Source organism: Neopsephotus bourkii, unplaced genomic scaffold (genome assembly GCF_033783945.1).
Source record: "Neopsephotus bourkii isolate Nb327-2 ecotype Australia unplaced genomic scaffold, CSIRO-AGI_Nbou_v1 NB_107, whole genome shotgun sequence".
Lineage (NCBI taxonomy): Eukaryota > Metazoa > Chordata > Aves > Psittaciformes > Psittacidae > Neopsephotus > Neopsephotus bourkii.
This window is the reverse complement of record NW_026900624.1, coordinates 12,888,151-12,915,674: the sequence shown is the minus strand read 5'-3', so window position 1 is coordinate 12,915,674 and position 27,524 is coordinate 12,888,151. Positions and strand designations below refer to the sequence as shown.

The 27,524-nt window shown below is 40.3% G+C and overlaps 2 long non-coding RNA genes across 4 annotated transcripts; one reads left to right on the top strand and one right to left on the bottom strand.

Annotated features, from left to right (window-relative positions):
* The first annotated feature begins 586 nt into the window (after positions 1-586).
* LOC133216563 (uncharacterized) lies at positions 587-11,253 on the top strand. The gene is made up of 3 exons (XR_009726670.1): positions 587-2,409; positions 6,285-6,416; positions 10,975-11,253. It is a non-coding gene; the product is annotated as an uncharacterized LOC133216563 (long non-coding RNA).
* LOC133216553 (uncharacterized) lies at positions 7,160-19,445 on the bottom strand. Of its 3 annotated transcripts, XR_009726668.1 has the most exons (5): positions 19,428-19,445; positions 17,453-17,549; positions 11,843-11,917; positions 8,827-8,970; positions 7,160-8,020 (listed from the first exon to the last, which is right to left on the bottom strand). It is a non-coding gene; the product is annotated as an uncharacterized LOC133216553 (long non-coding RNA). The 3 variants fall into 3 exon arrangements; XR_009726669.1 differs by lacking the exon at positions 19,428-19,445 and having other exon boundaries at positions 11,807-11,917; positions 17,453-17,620; XR_009726667.1 differs by lacking the exon at positions 19,428-19,445 and having other exon boundaries at positions 17,453-17,599.
* Positions 19,446-27,524: the final 8,079 nt, after the last annotated feature.

Below are 27,524 nucleotides of genomic sequence, written 5' to 3'. Positions count from 1 at the left end.
CCAAAACCCTGGAGTTACGTGAGGTCTGCATAAAAACTGTGGAGCAGTTTGACCATTGTTATGAGGAAAGAGCTAAGAGTCCATAATAAAAGCATACACTGAAATCAGCTTAGAAATATGGTTGTTTTTTTTTTTTTAACTGAATGTACATAAGGATATGGCTTCAAGAACATGTTGTAAAAGGCAAATTTTTTAAATATGTGGTTTTCACTGAACTGTAGAAATTCTTTCTTAAATTTCTAAGTATCTTCAAATTGTCTCCTCTCTGTACAGCTGGGACTAAGAAAACTAATCACTGTTGCACCTAAACACAGAAGGAGGGCTGCAAGCAGGTGAGAACTAATCCAGCTTCTACTGTAACCCATGTAACTCTCAAGGGTCCACGAGTTACTTCTGCTGCTGAACCAAGCTTTCAAGCTTGGTAATGTTTGAGCCTGCAGTTAGAACAGTCAGCCAGGGACAGCAGCTTTGCAGGAACCCAGACCTGAAGGCAATGGGAGGCCGAAGAAGTGCCTAACGCTGAAGATACATAAGGTTTCAAGGAGTTCAGGATGCAGAAATCAAGGCAGAAACATGTTGTTCTTAATTGCACTGATCCTGAGGAATTTGGGAGCTGGATGGACTATCTCTTAATGTAGATTAAAAGATGTTTTAGTCTCACAGATAGGGAAAAATCATCCTGCAAGTTAGATACATAAGGCTCTGAAATGGACTTTGTGGGCAAATGGATCAAGAAAATTGAGCTTCAGCCTTTTGCCATGAGTCATGTTCAGAAGCACAGGAAGTTCAGGAATCCCTTTGAAATATACTAGTGAACAAATTGTTTCATTGTTACATTTTTAATAATAACTTCCTCATTTTTTGTGTGTGTGAGTTTTATCCCAGCAGGTGAAGAAGGCAAAAATGATATGCAATCTCTGGACAAGAGGCAGCTTCAACACTCTTCACAACTTGTAGCGTGCCTTATGTTTGTTATATCATCTAGCAGTGGAGTTTATTTTGGAGAATGATCAATAGCATGGAAAATCTTAAAATATTTTAATTATTGTATGTTATGTCTCAGTGGACCCATCCAGTTTGTCTCAGGTGGAAGTAGATTCCTACTCTGATAGTCCTTCCACACTACAGAAAAGCTCCAGGCTTTTTCAGTTAGTGTGTGGAAACTTCAGCTGCTTCCCCTGCAAGACCATATACAGCTCCAAGAACAGGGCTGACTGTTATTTTCATTAGTTGTCATGAACTAACAGAAGTCCTGCTGTTCAAACTTCTGCTCTCAGTGACATGCCTCATCATTATTTGGATCTGAGCACAAGGGTCACTGTCATTCTGTAAACCATCCTCGAGATGAGGCACAAAAAATGGTAGTCTCCAGCTCACCGTATTCCAGCTTTGAGGAATCTGTAGGGTGAGCACAGACAAAAGCTGTTGACGATTAATCACTCTAGACTGTCACTCTGACACACCAAGGAAAGGTATCAAATAGATCTGTTATTACATGCTCATGCTCCATGAACATTTTCACTCTAAGAAATGGTGAAGAAAATCATCACAGACGTGAGGATTTTAACAAATTCAAGAATACTCTTTTATTAATGCTTTATGTGCTTCTATTCATCAGGGGAAATGCTTTTCATGTTGTAGCTTGAATTTTCCTTTTATATAAATGAAATGTTGGGAAAATGGCTGTTTACTTCCACTGTGGTACAGCTGTGTAATACACTACAGAGGGAGAGAAAAAAGACAAAATTATTGAAAAATGTTATTACACGGTGACATTTGGGTATGTATTTCAGATGTAACCTAGATAAATAGATTAGGTGCAGAACTGCGATACGGATTATATTTAATAGCATAAATATTTAGGAGATAAGTTGTCCCATTGAATCAAGTTGCAGGATAAAGAGGCAAAGTGTTGGTACTAGCAGTGATCTGCATCTGACTCCTCATATCCAAAACTCCAGGATGGGCTGACACCACAGCATCAGCTATTAAAAGTAACAGTACATGGGATGTTGTTCTCTGTGTTGCCATACCATTGAGTAGTGAGATGAGGTCAGATGGATTCAACTGCCAACTAAAGTTGGACCTAGATCTAAGCTGACTTTCATTTTACCAAAGAAATCACCACTTGGAGACAATTAAAAAATTCTGTCTTCATACAGTGAACAACTGCACTGCCTGCAGTGGCAATTCAGCATAAATGCATTACCCATCTAAAGCACCTGTATTTCATATAAGAAACATATATCAAGGGTAAAACAATTTGATTTTCTTCAAGAAAAGTAGGATACCAAGAAGAGAATTCAAATACTGTTCTCTGATCCACTCCAGTTTTCTTCAGACATGCTGGATGTACCTGCAAAGAACAAAAGCAGAGCTGAACTCAGTAACTACTCAGTGATTAAACATGTAATTATTTTAATAAGGGATAATGCCAATGTATGGAGTTCTTCTAGGCTGTGCTGGCTAGAAACTTTCTAATGGAATAGTTTTCTGTATTTAAGTTCTGATTGATCGGAAAAATCCCTCCCAATACTTGCATCAAAGCATTACTAAGTCATAAGGAATGAAATTCATATCCTGTCTTAGTTTCAGGAAAACAGTTTCAAATTTTCATTTCAAAATGTATTTTCTTAGTTCCAGAAACATCTAAAGCACTACAGATCTTGTGTTGCTTGTGGTGCACTTTCAGGTAGAGCTCCCTTTAGTACGCAGAGGCCTGGACTCTCTTGGGTGGTCTTAGAGGATCCCTCGTGGTCTTGTCTTTCTGTATTCCAGTAGAGAAAGAAAATACAAAAATCTAAACCAGTTAAAATAAAAGCACATCTTAATTTGTAGTGAAAATAAATATTTTGAGGAACACCATTTTTGCCCCAAATGCTTTGTAACATAAAGTTTGATCATTCAGTACTTTATTCTCCTTGAAGCAAAACTGATGACTGTAATAATGGACTTTTACCCAAAGCACAATTTCTCTTTCCTGCATAGCTCTCATCTGATGTCCTCACAAACTCTCTGGGGTAGGGTATGTATGGCTGAGGAGTGGTTGACTATGGGAACCACCCCTTCTTCACCAAATTCCAACTCTCCTAATAAAAAAAGAGTTGAACAGAGGATGTATTTGACCTCGCTGTCTATCTTTTGGTCAATAACTAAAGAAAAGCTATAAGAAAGTAACAGGAAGAAGTGAAGAAGCAGAATTCACTTACCATGTGATTGTCCACTGTGCGCCAGCCCAGCTGACCATGCGTAAACTAGATTCCACTTCTCCTCCACTAAGGTCCCCATTTGGTTTTCCAGATTCCAAGATACCAGAATCACCATGAGGAACATTCATGCATAAGTGCACACAACATACAAAATGAGGTGATATTTCTTCCCCATAACATAATTCTCTTCTTCGATGCTCTGTTCAGCTCGTAATTCATTAGGGATTACAGAATGGAATACAGTGAAATTGTATGATGTTCTAATTTACTTCATCATCCTCTAGCACATCCCTGGGAGCCAGGGGCACGTGTTGGTTTTCTGCACCTTTGTGTCACAGCTATATTTGGGAAAATTAGAACTAAAAGCACTAGGAGACCTTCTGCCTTCCCCCAGTCCCTGAGGAGTACAGTAACATACAAGAGTGCATACTTTATTTGCAGAGGAGGATCAACTTGAACTTGCACCCCAGACACAAGACTAGCATACTGCAATCAGAAAAAAGAAATAAAACAAACACAGATGTATTGTTGAAGAACATATATATCCACAGAGCTGGTCCCCAGCTTGTCCTCTGTGAAAACAAAAGAAGCCTGTCTGAATGGACCAAAACTGTAATACTCTGATGGTACGGCTTTGAAAATACCCTTGGAGTTCAGGGCTAGTCCAGACCACAGGAGTCAGAGGTAGTTTTCTGTTCAGTACAGACAGAGGGTGGCTTAGATTCAAGAAGCAATGTGAGATACATTTGAGACTTCTGCAATATTTTAATACTACAAACTCATTCAGGGAGAAAACCTAGGTTTGATGAGTAAGGCATCTAGGGCTGCCTGATTCTTATCCATCGTTATCCATCATTGAACATCTTGTACAACCTGGTCATGAGGTGTTGCAGTCACTGTATTTTCTGCTTCAGGAATGTAGGCAAGCCAATTCTTAGCTTGAAGCAAGAAAGGGTTCTAGGTGAAATCTCTCCTCTGAAAAATCAATGAACTTCAAAATGTGCTAAGGTTACCTTGTGTTTGTAACACCACCTTTTCCAATGTTACTGCTGTCTCAAATGAAGCCTCCATGGCAGACAGAGAGTAAAGAGGAAGAGATCTGAATGTGTTTGAAGAAAGCTCTCCTCCCCAGTGAACCTTCTTGTAGCAAAAAGAAAAGACGTTTAAGAGTGAACTATTCAAGTCTCCTACCTATAAGGAAGATTGCCTGTGTGGACTGGAGAGTCCAGCTGTGCAGATAAGTGGTTAGCTGATTTATTTCAAAGACAGCAGGCTATGATATATTCTGACATTTAGGAGGAGCTGTGTGAGTTTTACCATTCCAAGACACTGGAAGTCCAGGAAGTGGTGGAGTATTTGACTTATTTATGAAGAGTAACACATCTTGAGCATGTGCACACCAAACATTCAGTTGCAGGCAAGCAAGCCTTATGAAAGGTACAAAATGAAGCAGTACAGCTCATGAAAGTTTCTCCATGTTCTCAGCACAGGTCCTAACCAGATCATCAGTCTCTCAAGCATTTCTGCTGGAGGACCTGCTAGGACGTGCCATGACTCCCTTGCTGCCCAAGCACAGTTAGTTGTCTTACAACTTTCATGTGCATGGAAGCAGGACACAACTGGGATCAGATCTCCACTCTGAGGTTCTACTGCCTGTAAAGATGGCTTTGCTCTAGGATAATTTCCTGCATAGGCAGGTAGAGAGCTTTTTCTAACCAAGTTCTCACTTGGTGACTTGATGCCACCCATTAGCCACAACAGCATTTCTGTTGCTTTCCACATAAGTAGACTTCGTTACAATTTCTCTCAGGAATTTATGCAGTGGTGAGAATTGCTAATCAGAGCCTGAATATTGAGTGTTCTGCTAGCTCAGAATTTGGATGTCTAGGAAAGAAGGTGTACAGGGTTGAAAAGATGAATGATAGTACCTCCTTCTTCAGGTGAGCTCTTGTCCCTCCTATTTCCACACTGCAGCCTTTAAAAAGAGTATGCTGCATTTCCAAAGAAAATGGTTTGAAGCTACCCCTAGTTTAGAATTTTAGTTGTTCTTTTTACATTTTTATATTTGCCTTCATCAAGGTCCTGAAATGTTTCCTTTAGTCTGTGCAGTTCAATCAATGTTGTCCTTTTTTTGTCTTGTTTGCATTCTTTTCATTATCTCCTTCAGTCTTTATGCATGCATTACTGTGTCCACAAATAAAAGGGATGGTGCTTATCAGCCAGGTCTGAAAGAATGGCTGAAAGGCCAGGAAAAAAGAGGCCAAGCCAGAACAGCAGGAATGAGTGTTCCTCATAGCCCTGGGATGTGTCTGAAGCCAGAGGGAGAAAAAATGCAATATAAGGAATTGTGGAAGCTCCAGGGAAAAGGAAAGAGAGAGGAAACAAAGGAGAGAGACAACTCCCTAGCACCGTATTTACCATATAGTCACATATGATTTTTTAGATATCATGTGTCGTATGTGCGATGTCATATATATTACCAATGACCATGCAACTGTTTTAAACAACTCAGTAACAGATAAGGCATTTTTCACTCAGGCAGTGTTTAAGAAGGAGTTTGCCTTTATGTTTCGGAGTAGGAGGGTGTGAGCATTAAACAGTTGCAAGGAGAGAGTCATTTTGTTTGCCCATATCCCTAGTATTGCTAGGATGAGAAACCATCACAAGCTGTCCCTGAGAGCAACCAGGCTGATGAAGCAGAGAGCTGATCAACTGGTGTGGCTGCGCTGGCCAAAAAGTTGACTGAAGCCCAAAGGGATCTGCAAGAACCCGCTGCAAACCTGCCCATGTGTAGCTTTCTGCCTGCCAAAAGTCATCAGCTGGGAAATACTTCCAGTTACAGCATTGCTAGTTAGGTTATAAACATTGACAAACCCACCCAGATTCAGAAAACACAATTTATGGAGCAAGAAGCTCATATTTAACTTTGTTAAACTAGCCTTAAATGCTATAGTGGATTGCCAAAACCATGATAGGTTTTGACTGGTGTTCCAGATTCTCAGTAACCAGCAAAAAACCCCAGTCACTTCAGGTTTAGTTAAAACTCATTTTAATAAGAGTACTTTCCCCCTTCAGAGTCACTGGGCAGTATATGTATGCTTCTTACCCAGTTGTCTGCACAATTCAGGTGGTTGCCTTTGAGATGCTAGGACTTGCCACTGAAATTCCTGTAGATCTGCCTGCAGTAACTGGAGATTGGGTTATCCGGTGAGTCCCTGTCTGGTTTATAATCAGTGATAATTTGTCATTGGTCCTGATACGCCTTTCTCTTCGCTGCATTTGCATATGCAGCATCTGTGTAGATGTGTGTTCAGTTCAGCTCAGCTCCTTGGTCTGAAATAATGACTTTCTGCTTAGTAGGGCCTGTATGCCAGGAATTAATGACTGCTGCTCCATGTTCCTTTTCAATACTCTGCTATTACTGAACAAGTTATGTATGGAAAACCACATCTCTTTAGCTCTTAAAGACTATGGCTTTTTTCTTGCTTCTAAAGAAAGCTAGAGGTAATTAACTTGGACTGGAAATTCACTTGGTTGTAGGGGTTATCTGGGAGACTGATGTGAGATACCTATCTTAAGATTCTTCCAGCCAAATCAGATCAATTTAGTGAATGACAAAAACATGCAGGTCCATTTCAGATAAAAATGTTACCTCAGATAAAAATGTTACCTCTTCTTTTCTTATCTTTGTTTTTTAAACACTAGTTTTTCCATGGTATTTGAAGACCTGGATTTATTCCAGAGCATCTGGCAAACAAAAGGATGATCTGAAGAAAAAAAAACATGTTCTACTATTCATATGGTGCTCTGCTCCATGGGGCAGGGATCCTGTCTTTAGTACTTATCAGGGCAGCATCCTGCATTATGACAACAGCTCAAAGGTGTTACAGCCATACAAATACTGAATGTTATATTTCTTCTAGTCTAACTTAAGAACAACCACCAGCATATTAAGTGCTTTACTAAATCTATTTATTGATTTCTGGTGCATATAAAAAATAATAAAAAATCATAATTACAGACAAATGCATCTCAAACCTAAGGTGGCTCAGCTCCAGTGCAGGACTGTTCTAACTGAAGACATAGGATTTGGGAAAAAAAAAAGCCAAAACAAAACAAATACAGAATGAATTACTGCCCCAAAACAGAAACATATTGTATCTCTGTGAGAAGCTCTTCTGAACAAGTAGAACAAAATCATTTTGTTCAAGCCAGTGGGGGGATGAGAATGAGACTTCTCTACTAAGCAAATAGTTTCTTGCACTTTCAACACCCCTTTCATACAAATCCCACTAAAAGCTGTTGGGAGAAGAAAAATCACATCCAAACCTAGGCTTCGGGAAAAAGTTCAGTGCAACCTTTCACATTCCCTGTTTTATCTATGAATTTTTTCACTTGCACATACCTAATCTAAAAGCTTATTTATATTGAAGTTTATTGCAAAATCAAGTCAGATGTGAAATAAAAGTGATGTCTCAAACTGGTCCACAGGGTCAGTTGTGTTGTCTAGACAAGATCCAAATTCAACTTTCAAAGCAGCAGCTTGACCTCATGCCTTGGTGCATGCACCATTATAACTGGATGGTTGCTTCTATTACAGGATTAAGCAAATTCCAAGTAATAATATATGTTTTGTCCATATATGGAGAGATTAGAAGTTTAATGGAGACCCTGGAAGGCGTAACTGAAGAGTGATCTGACTGATGGCCTGTCTTCTTTCAGAAAGGTCTCTTCAGAGAAAATAATGTAAAAATAAACAAGCATTATGTCTTGTTTTGTTGAGGAAACAGAGCCTTCCTCTGCCGAGTTATCTGGAAGTAAGAGAGACAAAAGCCAACAGAAGTAGAGTATCTCACTGAAGTTCAATCCCCTGTGAGTGTCCTGCAAGTAAAGAGAGGGCACTCATTTGCCATGAGGACCATGGTAAAACATGCCATGCCTTGGGATGGAGTCATGATCATGCAGACATATGACTTGTGAGATGCTCAGTGACAGGAACACTGGTCTTGGCATGGGATGGGGCATGGTGTCTTCAGCATGGTCAGTGATGGCTTCCAGAGAGAGCGGCCTGGAGGATTAATTAAACGTGCTTTGTACCTCTACAGGAAGCACTAGGTGTGGATGGGAAGGTTTTCTCTGGAGGGCTGTTCACTAACATACCTAATCCAAATCAGACAACTGTTCTCTTGGTTTCCTTCAAATCCCACACTGAACAACATGGGTGGCTTGTCTCCTCTCCCTTCACCAGGTTACTGTCAATCCTGGTTGTCAACCCTAGTGGTTACGGGAATCACCTCCAGTTGCACCCAGCCGTGTGCTTGTTTCTTGTCATGGCAGAGCTGAGGCATTATTTCACTCCACAGCTGCAAGACACCTATGATTAAGTGATTAAATTTCTCGCAGTAAAAGCAGCAGAAATAATACCTACAGTTCTGCTGAAGCTGCTCCGTTAATTGCAGCATACACCAGCAGCTAGATGTTATCTAGTGTCACTGTGAATGGCTGGCTGGTTGAATTTGTGATGGTGACTTTAGCATTTGGCTTGGGACACTTCCTTGCATCTCCTCTGATAGATGCAACCGTACTGTATGAAAACATAAATATAAAAATGGCTTACTCTGTGCATTACGAGGATGGCAGCATCTGTCTCAGAGGTTGTGACATTTCACTGCCAAGAGGATGACACTGATGAGCAGAATCACTGCAGTGAAGTATAGGGCGACAGCAACATAACACCAGTGTGAGTTCTCCAAACAGGTCACTGCCAAAAGAATAAGGGAGAGGGGTCTCACCACAGGCAGAAGGAAGTCAGCTGTTGTTCTGAGCTACGGGAGTATACAAAATCATTGTAGGTAGGCCTTCAGCAGGAATGTGTTGCACTGCGTGCTATAGATCTATCACCTGTTTGAAGAGCAAGTTCATGAGGATATTCTCAGTGTGCTGCAAATGCAGCTGAAAACTTTTTGAAGTTTTTTAGCTAAATGTACCTGTAGAAGCTAAATCTTGCTTTGGAAATTCTTTTCTTAATCAAAAACCAAATGCCTGAAAACTGGAAAGCAATGGGTCCCAGCATTTTAGATAGTAAGTAAAAAAAAAAAAATATATATATCCCATCACTTTATATATTTATGTATGTATATAGGTTTACATGTATATAAACTTGTATATATGGGTGTTTATATATAAAATCACATTTTCAGAGTCTGAAGAAACCTCTTCCGGGCCAGTCCTGATTTTTATCATTATAGCTGTTGAGAAGATGCTTAGAAACGTGAGCTCTCACCTTCTGTTGCAGTGGACAGCTTTGCCAACACTGCATATACCCTGCCTTTCCCTTGGAGAGTAGCTTGCAAGGGTCATGCTACTATGGGCTATTTTTCTGAGGTTACACAACTGAAGACCCACAAGGAAATCCTGAAGTTCACACACAGGCTTTAACAAAAGGTTTTATGGCTAATTTGAAATTCTAGAGACTCTTTCCCCGGATGATTACCCTTTTTAAGCATAACAAAGCAGTACTTGTTTATTTAGTCAAATTCCTGCCTCCATCATTTTCTGCTCCAACGGTAATCCTGCCCAGGACCATTGTGTTCTTTTGATCCCCATTCCTTAACACTTTCTAGGCTGATCTGTATGGTAAAAACCCCCAACAATCTAGAATTAGATCAAACACCTGACTTCTGTGATTTTAAAGAGATTTCAGTGAAGAATGGGAAGGGACAAGGCTCACCGATCACATTTATCCATATACATATCATGTGGCTTGTGAAATTCCTTGAACAAAATTCTGATCACCTGGACATACAGGCAGTGTAGGCAGAATTACAGAAAGGAAGGAAGGAAGGGAGAACTGGGATATAAAAAGGCAGCCAACTAACAGGTGGGCTGATAGGGATATATCAAAACCAGCATTACAGACAACACTTCTCATGCTGCAGTCCAGTCCTGGTTTCACTGGCATAAAACCAGAGGACATTTAAATGAAAGCAAGAAACTGGTTTTGCCTTTGTAACAGCAGGACTGAGATCTCCACTTGGCCCACTCTCTTGTCTGCCCGACTGCTACTTTTAATCAGAAAGACCATCAGAAGCTTTCAGTTTCTTTTTCCTTGTGGTAAGGCCAAATTAAGCCACAAATGGAAACATTTGTTCTCACTAGCATTTTCTGCTAACATTTAATCTATAAATATCTTAATTGTTCCTATGAATTGCACAATTTTTCTTTCCTTTTCTTCTTTTTCATGAGTTAAAACTCATGCCCAATATATTTTTTCACTTTGAATAATCAGATTTACTTTCAGGATTGGTTACACAGTTTGAGAAAACGGTTTAAGGCATCTTAAGACTTTTACTTAAGAAAAGATAGATGCAATTTATCTTGCCAAATAACTTTTCAAAACCTAATTTTTGCTTTCTAGCTATCACTTTCTGAAAGTAACTAATTTTCTGTGCTTTAAATATTATTTCTGACCTGTTCATTCACCCTAATGTATTTGGAAATGAAAAACAATAGACAGAAATTGTCGCTAAAAAGAGCAGAAGAGTTAGCAAGTGCCTTTACTGCAAAATGCATTTTAACCACATATTCTGAGCATCCCTCAAGAGTGGGAAGCAGGAAAAATGGATCAAAATCACCTGCAGCAAACATAGTAAGTGATACTGTCCCATGCCTGGAAAAGTGTGCTGCTGGCTGGGTGGAGAGTTGCTGTGTTTTATGTGGGTCTAACTCACTTGAGGCATGTAATGGCAATTTGTCCTGCTGCCAGGTCCTGGACCTCCAGTGGACTACACTGCCTGCATGGTGTATGTTCATTTTCTTCTGGGATCCTTCTGGGGTGAGCCATCTGGTCCCTTCTTAGAAGAAAGCAAGTCATATTGCTGAGAACCGTTCCTTTCTCACAGTTTTTACTCCTAGATTTTTACTCTCTCTTTTACACCCAGAACTGATGTCCAGCAACAGCCCCAGTGGACGTTCCCATGATCTACATGAGACCTCTTACTGTGCTCCCAGCAGCATACTGCAATGTTGTCTATGTTGTGCTTTAAAAAAAAAAAAACCCATGCACTTTGGTGAGGTACGACACAGCCTTTTAAATACAGGTGTTTCTGAAATAGAATGCATTGGCAGACAGGTCTCATGGAGCCCAAAGGAGGTAAAGTGGCCAGGGACTGGTTTGGTCCAGCATGGCTTGTACTGAGGCTTATGGAGGGAAATTTGTCTGCACCAACCGGCCCTGCGGCCACCCTTTGCTCCCAGATGCTGTTCATATGAGTAGCACAGAAATAAGCCCAAGGCTCACTTGACTTGAGTCCCAGAGCAAAGGGACACCAACCCTGTGGGTCCTCATGGCCTTAGCTGGGGCTGAGGCACAGAAAGTTCAGCCTAATGAAAGCCTGGGGGCCTGTGACTCCACTTGCTGACACTGAACACAGTCACCAGTAGCCATCAGGCAGTCATTGGGAAAACCACCAGCTGGAAAAGGTTTTGAAGGTCCTTTAATTTGCTTAGATCACACCAGCATCTCTTCAGACACCTAGCCCTGCGAAACTCCTCCACTAGATGTAATTATAATGGTATACAAAGAGGATAAAACATACTGAGAAAATGTGAAGTGTCCTGCAGTACTGCATTACCTCCATGTATAGTCTTGGGTGTGCTTTCAGGTCTGTGCCATTTCACATTAACCTCCGTGTATGTGGTTGGATCACCTGTAAAGACAAAAAGTGCTACAATTAGATAACCTGCCCAAATTCAGCCTTTGCCATTCTCATTGCATCCAGTACCCTATGGCATCAGTCCTTCCCTGAGATAGTGGGAAGACCAAGCATACACAAGAGAGGTTGTGGTTTGTTGTTTTTTTCTTTCATTTCCAAATAATATTTGTGTGTCATTGAATGAATGTGACAAGAGGTTAATGCAAATAAGTGGAAAACATGGAAAAGGTAATGCAAATAAGTGTCCTGCTGTGCAGTTTTCCAAATAAATAACAAAAGTTATTAACTTGTTAAATTTTAGAAAATTAAAAACCCCTTTAAGTGACTGTAGGTTATCACACTATACTATTATTAGTTCAGTTTCTTTCTTAGTATTCCATATCTTAGACATGCATGTATATGTTCAATCTGTAATCAGTAGTCAATCAATGGCAACTTTTTTGGCTAAATTAGTTTTTTCTATTTACTTCTCAATAAACTTTTTCTTCCAAGTGAATTCAGATCTTGCATATGGGTACGAAGCACACCTGTTTTCTACTGTGTCTTCTTTTATAAGAGGAGCACAATTACTACGAACAAAACTATGCATGTGCGTAGAGCAGAGACAAGCTGCTTTTCAATCACTTACAAATTAAATGGAATTTTTAACAATTCAGAGTAAACCACCAGATGTAAAATATTATGCAAAATATAAACATTTCCATTTCATCCACAGATTTTTTGTTCCTCAGATTCATCCTTCTATGTATTTAAATGAGGTTTTAATTAATCATTGGTAAGCACTACTGCAGACAGAGCACAGATTTTCAGTACAAACCATTATTTCAGCTTTCTCCTAAAAAAGGGGAGGCTTGTTTGTAGTCAATTTTCCATCAGAACTTCCTTCCCCCCCCCAACCCCCCCACCCCCCCGTCTCCCATTGCTAGTCACAGAACACAAAAACTTGTCCAGAGAAGACTTAACAATAGACTTATCTGAATCTTTATTGCTTTGCTTAATTCATGACCATTCTCATTTGTCAGCAGAGGAGGTCCTCTCCTCTGTCAGTTCCCTGGACACATGCTTTCCATGACTAAGAGCCACTTGCAAAGGAAACTTTCCATCTTTGATGCACAGTTGGCACCACCACTCAAATTGCAGCAGCCTTCATCCTCCACTGAGTTGAGACACCCATTCCCCTGGGCTTGGAAACCCACATTTCACATACCAGGCTAAGACATGTCTGCCTTTAGACGGAGCACATTCAGGCAAAATAAGCCTTAGCTTTTCTATTACTGGGAGACATGCCTTCCAAATGCAAAAGGACTGCCTCTTGCTATGCATGGAGCATGTGGCAGGCACTCCAGCACCTTCTATAACACCATCCCACATTAGGCTTTCAAATTTGACAGGGCAAAGGTCAATGCACATACCAGGGGCTGCTGGAGATCTCCCCATTGCGTATCTGGTGGTCAGTCAGTACAAACCCTCCATATGCCCTGGTAACCACCAGCACGGATGCAACCATTAAAAGAATGTTTTCAGTCGTGTTACAGGAGTTTTACAACCAAGGGAGAGCATTAAAAATGTTGTCAGGGGCAGTTTCCCACAGGAGTGGGATTGCCTGGAAACCCATACATTTCCTGCCCACCCAAGCTTCAACAAGGGAGAGTTTTCATCTGAGAGGCTCTCAGGAGTGCTTGGTCACCTGGGCAGTTTTGCCAACACTACTGCAAGCTGGGCTGGAAAAGGAAGTGGCAACGGGATTTTCAACAGCAGCCGTTTTCCTGAGAAAATGGGTGGATTTCTGAGGTTGCTGTGCTTTAACATCAAGAGCTAAGCATTGCTCTCCTTATCTTAGGAGGTTTTGTCTGTACTTACCTGTTATTATGTATGGATGCTTACACTGGCCATCTACATAACAGAAGAGATCTGTTTTGCTATAACTGTAAAAGGAGTGTCCTCTTTTGACTGTTTAGCTCAGTGGCCAGTGTTAGATGTAAAGCTCAGTGAAGGCAAAGATGATGTTTAAGTACCTGACCTCTATTAAGAACTGCATCACATAGGCAGTGCTTTCAAATTTATAAACTTAAAGGTACTCCCAGAAGACATCTCATTGCCCAGAGGGTGTCTGCAGGACTGTTGGCCCAAATCATCGCTATCATATAGAAAAGCTCTTGGGAGAAGGAAGATGATTAGAGACTTAATGAGGTGGTGAACTGCCTAATGTCACAGTTTATCCTCCATCTTGTGATATTAAATCCGCTGATGAACTGTCAGAGTAAGGGGGAGAGGGGAAGCAGTATGCTATGGGATATGCCTGACTGACCCCAGCAGTTTTGGCTAGGTGTGGCAGAGGAAGGAAGGAAGAAAAAGCTGTATTTTTATATCAACACTGCCTTGTAGGTTTCCTGCTTTGCATGTTTTGCCTGTTTCCCCAAGAGCTACTTATATCAAATTTGCTTGCTGATAGTGTCTGAAAGAAGATGTGCTTTTTTCTTAACAGAAACATCAGATTGTACTCTAAAGTGCCATGGGGAACAGGAGCAAATGCAGACTTCAGCAGTGCAAAATGTAGGTCAAGCCCAGAAACGTGGAGATTAAACTCTATCCACCACATCCATCACAATCACAGAAGTAGAAGAGGACCAAAGGAAGAGGAGAAGCGGGGTGCAGACTAGCCAGGGGACAGGCATAGCGGGCATGGGGAAGCAGACTAAACTGGGAGCTATGTAATCAGATAAGACAGCACAAACACTGAAATCTCTCCAAAACATGCTCAGAGGCAGGGCAGTATGAAACCCCTTTTCTTTGCTGGCCAAGGCTATTCCTGTCTCACGGGAGCAACTTTAGCCTTTCCAAGTCTTGCTATATCAATGATCTAATGTAAAATGCACATGGAGTAAGACAGCAACTGCTTCCTTTGAGCTTTTTCAGGCAGGTGGATGACAGCCAACTTAACTCTCTGAACTCACTGTAGCACAGAAAAGACCAAGCAGTTGCCTGAAGAAAAGCAACCTCCTAAGGATTGTCAAAGCTGCTGAGGTCTACCTTAGGCTTATGAAAAATACTGAATCTAAACCTTTTTTAGTGCCAAGCATTGTCAAATCCCTGCCATGCTGAATGCAGCATCTTGCTTGCGCAGCAGGCAAGGAGTCAGAGCAGTTAACAGCGTTTGGCAGACAATGAGGACTACAATTTCCCTTAGCTCATGCTCTTAACTATGAAAGCAATTGAGCACATGGGGAAATCGAAGATATTACAAAAATATATAATGGAAATTTACATATATAAGAACACAAAAACATTTAATGTTATATATATTTATACTATATATAATAAATTATATATGCATTTTATACAGTTAATATATAGTCTAGATTACAGATTACATGCTATATGTTATGTATTGTATATGATATGGTACATATGATATACTGTGTATTTTATATTATATACTATATATTTTATGTTTTATTCTATATATGTTTATATATTTCTATAATCATATAGATAGGGGTTTTTTTACTTTACAACTAGGACACCCTGATAGTTTTAAAAATTCAGTATCGAAGTATTTCTTCATGAAAGATATTACAATCAGCTGGTAGAAGAAATTGCTTTAGGATGTTACTAAAGAAAAGCATTTCTTAGGACACCACAAGGGATGCAAGATTCACAAAGTAACAAGCATATAGTCATTGCAATTGAAAAGGTTTTACCAAAAGCTTATGGAGGGGTAAACACCATGTTGTCACACTCTAAAGCACAAGAAACACATTTTGCCTGGAATTTGGTTACTGAATTAGCCTCACAATTGGCCATCATTCTTTTTTTTTAAGCACTCTCTTTCCAAGCTTCTCATCCTGGTGACTTTCACAAGTAGGTAACTGGGTTAGAGGGCTCTCGGGATCACTTACAACAGCCATTTCTAAGCATAATTCATTGAAGTTCATTGTGAAGCTGCATGAAAGCACTTGGGACTATAAAATACAACAATGTTTAAAGAATAGTTTCAGGTGAGAAAAATAAAAAATATGGAACAGACTTTTATACTCTGAAATTTTGAATCATTTTGTACAAATGTTTAGTTTTACTGGGCATGTGTGTTCTTTTCTGTAAGTACTTATGATGTAGTTCTGCGCTGGGGTAATGGAGATTGTCCTGGCAGTACTGCTTTTTTACCATGAACTGATCACACAATCTAAGGGGCAAACTGAGTTAACACATGAAAGACAAGAATGTCATACCTATACTTTTAGTACCGTGTCCCAAGGAGGAATCTACAAAACTTATAGAATAAATTTTGCTTTGCTAACATATTCAGGACACATTTTCCTTTCATACTGTGACCTCTGAACATTATAATTTTAAATAAATTTCCCATACTTAATTGTCTTATAACTAGCAAAGATCTATTTATTTACCAGAATTTAAAAAATAAAACTTGGTACTTTGTTTTAAAAACATGAAGTATTCCTAATCATATCCATTAATTGTTATATTTTCTGCTTTATTTCTTGAAAATAAATTTTTGAAGTAATGCAGTTTTATAGTTGAAGATATCAGTAGGTCACACACAAATTATATAAACCTTTATTGATTCTAATATGTAGGTTTATCAACATAGAACTTCTAGGAGAGGCAGACAGAAGCAGAGAGAGAAGAAAAAACAAAGAAAGGAAGAAAGGAAGAAAAAGGAAGAAAAGAGAGAAAGAGAGAAAGAAAGAGAGAAAGAAAGAAAGAAAGAAAGAAAGAAAGAAAGAAAGAAAGAAAGAAAGAAAGAAAGAAAGAAAGAAAGAAAGAAAGAAAGAAAGAAAGAGAGAGAGAAAGGAAGAAAGGAAAGAAAGAGAGAGAGAGAGAAAGGAAGAAAGGGAGAAAGGAAAAAAGGCAGAAAGGGAGAAAGAAAGGAAAAGAAAAAAGAGAAGAAAAGAGAGAAAAGAGAAAACAGAAAAGAAAGGAAAAGAAAGGAAAAGAAAGGAAAAGAAAAGAAAAGGAAAAGAAAAGAAAAGAAAAGAAAAGAAAAGAAAAGAAAAGAAAAGAAAAGAAAAGAAAAGAAAAGAAAAGAAAAGAAAAGAAAAGAAAAAGAAAAGAGAAAGAACTATCATTTTACAATTTAAAATATTTCTGGTGTTTAGAAAATGAATTGAATTAAAATATAAAATGCAAATGTATTGCAGGATAGAGAAGCCCATTCAGTGCTATCAGTGTACTGTAACGCCAATGTTTCCAGTACTCTGTATTAATATCTCCAATGTCTGATCATTAATGTGTTTCAGAAACAGCACATTTCAGCCATACTACTGAAATCCAGAATGGGATTTTAGAGGTCATTCCTTACTTTTGCTAGAATTCAATATTACTTCTATTAATAAACATGAATTTGCCAAGCAAATAGATTTATAATAAACAGAGATGGAGATTAATAGTTATGAAAATGCTTTCAGCATGACTTAACTTCATGCTTTGATTTAAGAACAAATTAAAGTTTACAGAATGTGTCACCAAGCAACGGCAAAGTAAGTAATATTAAGATGCCCATTTTTTTACCTGTATCTGAAGTTTGTGAAGTAAAATGCACTCTTTCCTTGGGCAATACCTCTGCATAAACCACCTCACTTGCCATTTTGAAAAGATGCTTTCAGATCTGCAATCAAAATGGACTCATTGAAGTAGTACCTCGTATCACACCCTTTCTGGCCTCACCCCACCCATCATACCACATTAGGTCCAAAGAAATGTTTAGATGTCTGTAAACCGGAAGGAAATGAGACACCTTTTTTCTTTTTTTTTTTAATGTAAATTCTCTCCTTGTAGCTTCTGATAAACATTTCTGAATTCTCGGCCACTTCTGCTGGTGCACTTCTACTAAAAACTGCATACCTGCAATTTCTATCAACTTTTTCATAAATTGTGACCTTCACCCCACACATTTTCATTTGGAACCTGAGCTGTCAACACTCTGAGTATGTATATATCCTCTTCAAACCAACCTGACACTAAAATGTATTTTAACAGAAAACTCAGATCATGATTATTAGATCAGCTTCCTTTTGGGATTATCAGATCACTTCCTCCTAAACTTCATTACTTCAGGGTTGAAACCGGAAAGCAATGATGAGGGGAGGAACAGAGGGAATAACTGACATTGCTGAAATAGTTCATTTCAAGACATTTGGGATAATTTTGTTCTGCACTTTTAATCATTTTTGCATTTATCTCATACTGATTAAAACTAATTTTAAAAGTTGAATGTGAAACTAAACATTACTACTAGGCCAGCCTTCTATTTTCTTCAGATTTTTTCAGAGAAAAAATTTCCATAGAGAAGTATCTAATTTGGGGGGGGGGGTGTGGTGTGGTAACTTAAAATGCCAAAACTTTGAATTCTTCTCCTAGAAGGATTTCTGCTCTTCAACCAGCTCCAGACTACATGCTAATCCTCATATCCCAGGGGCATGAGTCTGATTTGTGAATGATCTGCATGTTGGTCATCAAATCTTCATTAAAGGCCAACATGGTTGTTTTTTTCCCTTATAGTATGGATGTTAGTTCAAAATGAAGTCAATGGAGTTATCATGGTTGTAAGTCAAGAAGTGCAGTGTTCTGCCCTCTTTGGACCAGACATGGAGAAACAGTGGACAACACTTTGTTTTTTCAGCTTAAATCATTGAACTCTTTCAAGAATGGGCTTACGTGTTGTTAAATAAAAAGCTGTCTATAATGCCTTCACCTTCCAGAGAAGAGTTTGACGTGAGATAATTTGCTGTTGTCTGTCTTACCTGCTAAGGCCAAGCTCTTTATGCAGCCTTCCAAACCATATGCTTTGAACAGACAAGGAGGAAAGATTAAGGAAAAGCATATTGACTTCTTTTTTATTCTACTGCAATGGTTTGTAGTAGATATAAACTACTCAGCCATACTGGAAGACTTGCTGAAGACTGTCAAGTTCAAATCATAGAAACAGTGATAACAACAGAGGTGATTTCCCACAAATTAAAAAAAAAAAAAAAGCCAGGAAATCAGCCATTTCAGAGGCAAAAAGAAGAAACTGAACATCCCTAGACATGACCTATGTATATGCTATGGGGCCAGAAAAACAACAGCACTGGAACATAATACAACACTTTTTGTTTGAGGGATCTTTAGGAAACTGTTGCACATGTGCCTCCGTAGATACACATGCATTTAATCCATGTGTATGTCATGGTAACACAGAGTAAGCTCTCAATGTCTCAGTGCCAGAGAACAAGCTTTCACCCCAGGCCATGCCTCCAGCTGCCTGCTGTGACTGTATGCATGCATGCCTACACCATTCAAGGACAACCGCTCTGGAAGTACCTCTCACATTCACACTGCATATTAATCGCTGTAACATCCTACAGGGCTCTCCAGCATGTACCATGCTAACAACTCACCCGTGCCGTGCACAGACACTGCTGTGCTACCATATTGTTCCTTATCTGGGTGCAATACCCTGCCCAAGACCACAAGCTTTTCTCAGCACTCAGAGCAAATACATTACCTCTGCTCTTGATCATCCTCTGTAATAGTGCACCATTGATTAGGATTGTTGCAACATGGGGTTCATGCAATAGGATGACTGGAGGTAAGTTGGCATTTGACATTGTGCCATCCTTGAGCAACCTGAGGGGAATGGAAGAATTCGATTGCTAAAGGCATTTTTAGTAGCTCTGTCCATCATGAGCTAATGATTCATGTTAATGATTCAAGACAGTCTTCCTTTTATAGAAAGGAGGTTTCTGGCAACAGAGACAAGCACCATCAGCTTGACCTCGGAAAACAAGCATGGAGTGGTCACACTCAAAGTGCCTACCTCGGAGCCATGTCCTGCCCTTCAGCAGCCCCTTGGGACACTGCAGGGACACTGCACCCCCTGGTGCCTCCTTCACCTAGTCTGTCCTGTTGGGAGACATTCCTCGGACCTTTCAGAAGATGCTAGGAGCATGGAGGTACATATTTCTTGCTACTAATGGGAAAGTAAAAGTAAAGAGCTTAGATTTAGACACCTACCTGTAGTCATCAAAGTAAGCAAATTTTAGCATTAAAATATTTCTGTCCAAAGGAACGCAGAAACATGGAACCATAGAATGGCTTGGGTTGGAAGCAACCTTAAAGATCATCTAGTTCCAAGCCCCTTCCAGTTCCAACATCCTTCCCCTTCTAATTGCAACATCTTCCCCTTCCCTTAGCAGGCAGGAGATGGATGATGCTGATGAAAAAGACATTTGCTTCATGACTTTACAGGCAAGATGTCCTGAGGCAGAGTCTTTACTGCAGCAAAATAACACGAGGAAGGGATTTGTATTGGCACTTAGGCACTAAACTGTGCCCTCAGTGTCAGTGATGGAAACCTAGACTAAACATATTTACTGTAGCATCCAAGGTTTTTGAAGACATCAGGGAAAAGAGAAAAGAGACTCTGGAGGCACAGAAGGCAGTGATGTTTGATCACTGTTTTCCATCCTGTGTATTACCAGTTGCACAGAACTGACAAAATTATTTTCTCAGTGGATTTGGTAGAGAGCATGTAAAGATTTTTTCTCATGGATTTGGTGGAGTGGGTAAGCATAGTTCTGATCACTAGAAGGGTATTTCAAGGGTTTGCAATCTTACATTAATCCTTTGCATTTTAATAACACAAAATAGTCACTAGATGTCTCTACTGCACCATAAAAGAAATCAGATATCATACTACATTTAAACTGGATAACATTTTCTATGTTTATATAGCCTTTGTTAAAAAAAAAGAATGTGAGTAGCATAAAATAGCTTGTCAGAGATAGCCAGAGTGTGAAGGAGAATGAAGCCTGGAAGATAAAATATGAGAGGATGAGATGTGTATTGGTTACAAATTCATGAAGCACAGAAGACTTAGCTGTAATCTTTTCCAAACTGAGATCAACACAGTAAAATATTGGAGAGATACTGGGATATAACTGTGTCCCTCCAATAGAACCATAAGCTTAAGCAGTTTAAAACAATCCTGATGGGGAAGACAAGAGTGTGGGAGTCAGTATTGTAGAGAGATGTGCAATATCCATATCCCTTGATTAGTGACGATGGTAGCAGAGGTGGAGGAGGGTGACAAAGTCCACAGAACAAATCTCAAGGTCTTTGGCTAAATTGATCATGAAGGTGATGTCAGGTGTGTCGTGGTTTAAACCCAGCCAGACAGCTTGCTCACTCATTCCCCCCCCCCCCCCCCTTCTTGCCCTCCCCCTACTCCCGGAGGGATGGTGTCCTGGGTTCAGCAGTAGCAGTCATTTTTCTCCTTCTTGGTAGCTGGTGCAGTGCTGTGGTTTTGACTTTCGGCCTGGGAACAGAGCTGGTAACAATGATGTTTTTGTTTGGCCAAGGACTTTGTGAGCCTCATGCTCTGCCAGGGAGGAGGGGAAGCCGGGAGGAAGCAGAGACAGGACACCTGACCCAAACTGACCAAAGAGGTATTCCATACCACATCACGTCATGCCCGGGGGGGAACTGGGAGGTACCCAGAAGGGCTAGAGGACTGCGGGGTTGGAGGAGGTATCGGTCGGTGCTTGGTCAGGCTGGGAGGTGGGGGGGGAGGGGGGGGGAGTTATCAGTCGGCTGGTGGTGAGCGGTTGTATTCTCTTCCCTTATTATTTCCTTTATCATTACTATTATTGGTGGCAGCAGCAGTGATTTGTGTTATACCTTAGTTACCGGACTGTTCTTATCTCAACTCGTGGGAGTTGCATTCTTTTCGATTCTCCTCTCCGCTCCGTCTGTCATGGTTTAAACCCAGTCAGACAGCTCATTCACTCACTCTCCCCGTTCTTGCCCTCCCTCTGCTCCTGGAGGGACGGAGAGGAGAATCGAAAAGAATGCATGCGGGGAACTCTCTGGAAAATGATGTAATCTATATGTAGCCTCATAAATATGTATGCATGCCCAGGGACTATATAAGGATGGCTTGTATAGCAATACGGGGACACACGTTAGGCGGAGCTATCCCCTGTGTCTCCCGGCGCCGCAATAAAGAATACCTGCTTGTCAGCTTGAAAACTTTGTTGGCAAGTTTGTGCCTGGAGTTTTCTCCGAATCAGTCCCAACGTCATATAGCCACAGACAGTCTTTGCCTTTTGTGGAAACAGAGAAATTGACTATTTTGCACAGAACTAACAACACATTTTTGCTCCTTATACGGCAACTAAAGCATTTGTTATGCTAAAGAAAGCACCGTTTAAAAGATCTGTATCAAGAAACACATAGATGTGTACCATGGTCTGTAAACTTAGAATTAGTTTACAGTTATATTTAGTGTAGGAATTACTGTTGACCGTACTTTTGGATATCTTGGAACGGGAATGAACATCTAGAGGATGTGAGCTGATATGACAGGCTAAATTGCCTAACTTAAAATGTACACATGAATTGCCAGTTTAAAAAACCCAACCACACCTTCTTTATTAGTGACTATGACTCACAACTCCATTTCTATATCCTTTCAGGCTTTAATTTAATTTATACGTAGCTTCCCTTTTAAATTTCTGAAATACCCTCTAACGGAATCACAGAATTCCTACAGTGGGTTTTTGTGAACAAACCGCGTTGATTGATCAAGTCTGTAGGCTGTGCTGACTTGCAGCAAACAAGTCTTCTACATGGGACACTCCAGCTATACCAGGAGTAAGCGATGGAGTACAGAAACTGTTATGGCAGCAGACACAGCACTGAATTCAAGGCACTGGACACCTTATCGGTTCTTGGTTGCGGTCACTGCAAGGGAAGGCCAGTAGCTATAGCAGGGCTCCAATCTCCATGGCTTCTGAGTGACAGTGACACCTCTTCTGTAGTACAGCCAGTCCTCAGGGCATGGCTCCTCACTGGAGACATCACAGGAGAAAACATGTCCCAGTTTCAGCTAGGACAGAGCTAATTTTCCTCCCAGTATCTGGCGCAGTGCTGTGATTTGACTTTAGTCTTGAGAATAATTCTGAAAACAGAGGATGTTTTCAGTTGTTACTAAGTAGCACTTACTCTAAATCAAGGACTTTTCAGTCTCTCATGCTCTGCCAGCAGGGAGAGCACAGACAGGATATCTGACCCACACTAGCTAAAGGGATATTCCAGCCCATAACACGTCACCCCAGTATATAAACTAGGGGAAGTCACCTGGGAGGAACTGGTCACTGCCTGGATCAGGCCAGGTATGGGTCAGTGGGTGCTGAGCAACATTTGGTGCATCACTTGTGTTTTCTGAATTTTTGTATCTCACTTTTTATTGTTCCCTGTGAATATTATCAGTATTGTTATTGTTGGTATTATTTCTGTTATCATTATATTTTACTTAATTTCAGTTATTAAGCTGCTCTTGTCTCAACCCACAGTTTTTACATGCTTTCAATTCTACTGGCTAGGGAAAGGGGGCAGTGAGCGAGCCACTGTGTGGTACTTAGCTGCCAGCTGAGCTTAAACTATGGCAAAACATCAGGGCAGAGGCTGTCTTTGACAAAGAGTGCAAACATAGATGATAGTTATCTACTGTGAAGAAGCTGCAATTAGACCCTAAACAGGTGTTGTTTGTTCAATATACTCAGCTGTAAAAATACCCTAGAGGCCAGAGCCCAGAAGTCAGTATTTCCTCCCTAACTCTGCTATGGCTTTGTCATTCCTGAGCATTTTGCCATGCTGCAGCACAACAACATCCTGCAGAAAGCTTAAAAACAGCATGTCATTGAATGTTACCATAAATAAAAAAATAGGGACAAATGGACATGGAAAATGTCCTCCTGAACAGTGCCCCAGAGGGTGGATGGGTTTCAAAAATAAATGTTATTTCATCTCAGAGAAGGAAAAACTGGACATCTAGTCAGACCTTCTGCGCAGAGAATGAATCCATGCTAGCCACTTTTGAAACCCAGGAAGAAATGGTAATGGGAAAAACACCCCAACAGCAAACCAGAATGCAACTTCTGCATCTCTCTCCTTCAGTTAATTAATTAATTAATTAATTAATTTGTTTGTTTGTTTATTTTGCATGCCATTGTTATCCTTTAAATCCTTATAAAGTAAGTAAAAAGTGTGAATTCCGGCAGTGGGAAGTACTTTGTCACAGCTAGGTGGCTGCAGTAGCTGCAGGAGAAGTAGCAGCTGCTCCACTCTACTTTGGTGCCTGGATTTGACTTTATGAAAAACTCTTCAGAATGGGTCAGTTTGCCTAGTTTTACTCTTCTGTCCTGGACTGACCTTCATCTTCAAAGCAGGTATGAATCTGTCCAACATCTAGTACAAACAAATAAGTGGATACTTAAGGTTTTATAAGAAACCAAACATTTAAAACCATTCTTCAGCATAGCAGAAATTGTCCATCTTTGTCTGCTTGCATCTTCAGATATGCCTTTTACAGAGGCATGCTTATACCACTCATGGGAGCCTATTCCTGCTGCAACTGGTTTGGACATTTTCTCGTGCTAGGAAGTTTGTTAACATACTTTGATTTTCCTCTGTTATGGTCCAGTTGCACTTAGTCAGTGAATGCCAGTGACATCTTACTACTGCATGGTACTAAAAGTGTACAGTACTTTTACAGATCTGCGGTCTTTTGGGTCAATGGTAAACTAGTTTAATCAAAAAAGTTTGTTGCGTTTGAACTGAAGTTTCTGTGGAAGAGTGGAGGAGTAGAAGGCTGCACTCTTTCCATGTCTATTGGAGGCCATGCTGACAGCTAATAGTTGTCTCATGAGATAACATTAACCCATTGCAAGTGCTGTTTCTATTACCTTCCACTATTCTTTGCCGTGTTTGCTACAGGTTGTTGAAAACTTCCGGAGCACTGAACTGTCTTTTGCTTTCTTTTATTTGTACATCCACAGATAAAAATCTTTAAATGTAAATTATGTAAGTAATAATTGGGAAGGGGAGGAGTCCTGATATGCCCATCTGAAATGCAGGAAACACCTGTATGTACCAGCCTATTTAGACTAAGCTGCTGCATATGTAAGAGCTTGATAAACATATAGACAGACACAAACCAATAGATGATGTTTGGGTACTTCTGTGTTTAGAGAACAGTAATAATTTTCAACGGTATAGAATTGAACAACTTCACTGAAGTTTATGATACTGTAAGGGTCAATTCAAAGACAGAATTAAGCTTTAAAATATCAGTGAAATGCTTATGAGTGTTCTAGGTGACAGAGTGATGAACTAGTTCTACTCAAAAGTCACTGGAGGAATTTGCTTCTCATGGTGAGGGCTCATGTTTACAAACATCCAAAATACCCTTTTTTGTTTTCTTAGCATTCGTTAGCCAAGTGTTTGAAAATAGACAACTGCTGGATTGGGTTGCACAAGAAAGGTGAAACCTTGCACTGGGAGAATGGCGCTGCCTTGAAGAAGGCTTTGTAAGTTCCTTGCAATTGTCTAACATGTACTTAAGAAAATGTAGGATTAAGGTGTAGAGCATAATGTTATTTCTATCAGATCCCCCCCCCCCCCCCCCGTGATTTATAACTATGACTTTGAAAATGAACTATCCACCATTAGTGTCAATGTAGAAAAGTCCCTGATTCAAGAAGGGTTTTTTGGTAGTTTAGCACAACGAGACAATGTTCTTGATCATCCCTGTTTACCTTAATTTATACATGTTTTTCAGTATATAGTATAAACATTTCAATCTCTTCAGATTTTGACAATTTTTGGTTTCCAGTGTTATCCTCTGTGCACATCTTCCTGAAATACACATTACCTAGCAAATATACATACATTTTCTAGGGATGAAGGAGAATGAAGTGACAGGTATGAGAGTATGATAATTTGCAGATAGATTAAGCAGCCTCATAAGAAAAATTGTATGTGCTTTAGGCCCATCAAATAGCAGTTCCCCTTATCGTTCTCTCCAGAGCATTTATGACTTCAGTAATTCTACACAGGATATATCATAGTCTTTTGTCTTTCGTCTTTCCTTCTGTTACTGTATGATACTTGGTATGGACTGTTCATAGAATCATGCAACACTGTGTGAGTTAAACAGGCTTTTATAACATGATTCATCACTCACATTGCTTTTAGCAGCTGAAACTACTATATTACTAGGGACCAAAGTCAACTGGAAACTACTTCAGCAGAAGTCTCGTTTTACAGCAGATTAAAATATTTGGCTCAATAGTGGAAATTATTTAACAATCACTGTTTTCTTCCTGGATTTTTTTCAGGTTCTAGATACAGAATGACTCTGAGTATGTCTACTTGGATGGTTTCACTATTTCTACATCAGCATGCTCTTTGCCAAGGTGCTCGATCTGCCTGAAACTTCGTATTAACAGTTAAACATCCATTGTGCAGTGGGCCTGCTGTGTCAGACCATCTGGAAGCCTAAATAGGACAGAAGAGGATTTGTGTCAGCTGCCAAAATGTGCTTCTAGGTCTTTGCTGCTTTGGATTTGAGAATCTGAACCTGACTCCTTTCTGATCACTACATTCATGAAGAGTGAACTTGGATAAAACTGGAGAAGTGCAGTGGTGGTGCAGTCAGATCAGCATGCAGCAATCCAACACCACACACCATCTTTCCTGCCCAGAGACTGTTATAACAGATAGAGCCCAGTCATGAATTAAAATGACTAAGGGAATAACCATAGAATCATAGAATCAGCAAGATTGGGAAAGACCTTTAAGATCATTAAGTCCAACCATTACCCCAAGACTGCCAAGACCACCACTGAACCATATCACTGAGGGGCCTCATCTATATGCTGTGTAGGTATACCTATTAAAAGACATGAAAAGCAATGGTGGTTAACTGGAATATATTGGAAAGTGTGGGACCTGTTCATGACATCAATTATGTAGAATAAGTGATGTATACTGTCCTGGCACCACCCAAATGGTGCAAAAATTCTGCTGCTGGTGGACAGAGGGTAATGTTTACTGGTCACAAAGTGCAGGACTGGGACGTGAGCTGCCACTTTGTTGGTGCCCCTCTGCTGAAGCTTCCCATGCACTGTTAGCACAATCCTTGGCTGCTCCATTCCTGGAGTGGGTGTGAGGAGTCTACATTAGCTTCTCACAGATGTCCTGCATAGGAGAAATCCCTAGCAGAGGGGTGGAGCCAATAGCTGGAGGCAGTAACTTTACTTGCGTTAGTGAGGTCTGCTGGAATTTCTGTTGGAATTTCACTTGACTGGTTACTGAGAAGACACCAGCAGAGGCTGTGCATCTCTTTCCCACTTGCATCTTGCCTGCTTCTGATGATAGAGTCATGGAATCATTTGGGTTGGAAGAGTCCCTTAAGATCACCCAGTCCAATGACACATGATGTAGCTTATAGGGGCAACGGATAGTGGCACAGATTGGTCCTTTGGCTCAGCTGCAGGACCTGCTCCTGGGGTTGGAGTGGCTGCAGTGTCTGTTGTTGGAGCTGGGGTATCTGTTGTGCTTGTTCCTGGGGATGGAGCAGCCGCATTGTCTGTTGTTTTGCCATCAGATCCAGAGACATCTTTTTCCTGCTCCTTACAGAACAGGGCATAGGCCAAGCCCCAGCACATTGCAGTGATCTGTCCCTCTCTGGTCGTGCCAGGACGACAACACACCTCGCTTAAGTGTTCTGCTAATTTGTCTGGATTTTACACTTTTC